Raw genomic sequence first — 681 nt, 5'->3', positions numbered from 1 at the left:
AAGAAACAAAAAGATTGAAAAATTATGATACTTTTTTCTTTCGTCGGTCGATTTCAGAACTGGTTTGGAACTATAGAAAAAGGGATGCAGCGGGCGGCAATTGACACTTCCTAGGACATCGCCATGTTAAATTCGCCAGTTGCTTGCATGCAAAAGAGATTTATCGCGAGCCAGTACTGGGTCTAAATGTACTAGAAGCACACCAGTTCAGAACTAGAGATTTTCCCCAAAGGGTATGTACACACAAATTGCATGCAGATAAAAACTACATATGCACAGATGTGCAGCAGTATGTAATGGCCACTAAAACCAAATGTCTGACAAAAACAAGCCAAGTTGAATCGGTTGTTAAGAACAAACAACAAAAATTGGCAAACGAAGCACTGGGGTATTTACATCGTTAGATTTTTGTTGCTTATTTGCTTTACGATTGCTAACAGTGAAAGTCAAATCGAAAACTTGGCAACGTAATTGCCGAAAGTGAGTAGGTATCAAATGCAAAATCATGGAGTGCTCTATTAAAGCACGGAAAGTACGGGGGGAGAATGGGTAATAGAGCAAACAAATTAGATACGTAAATAAATGAAAGTACGTGTGTGTTTGGAGAACAAGTTGCATTAAAAAGAAATGCATACAACTCAGAAAGAGCACTGAAGGTGAAATAGGGGGGGGGGGGGGGGG

Source organism: Rhagoletis pomonella, unplaced genomic scaffold, assembly GCF_013731165.1.
Source record: "Rhagoletis pomonella isolate Grant_MI unplaced genomic scaffold, Rhpom_1.0 Rhpom_scaffold_00016, whole genome shotgun sequence".
NCBI lineage: Eukaryota > Metazoa > Arthropoda > Insecta > Diptera > Tephritidae > Rhagoletis > Rhagoletis pomonella.
Note: the sequence above shows the minus strand (reverse complement) of the source record.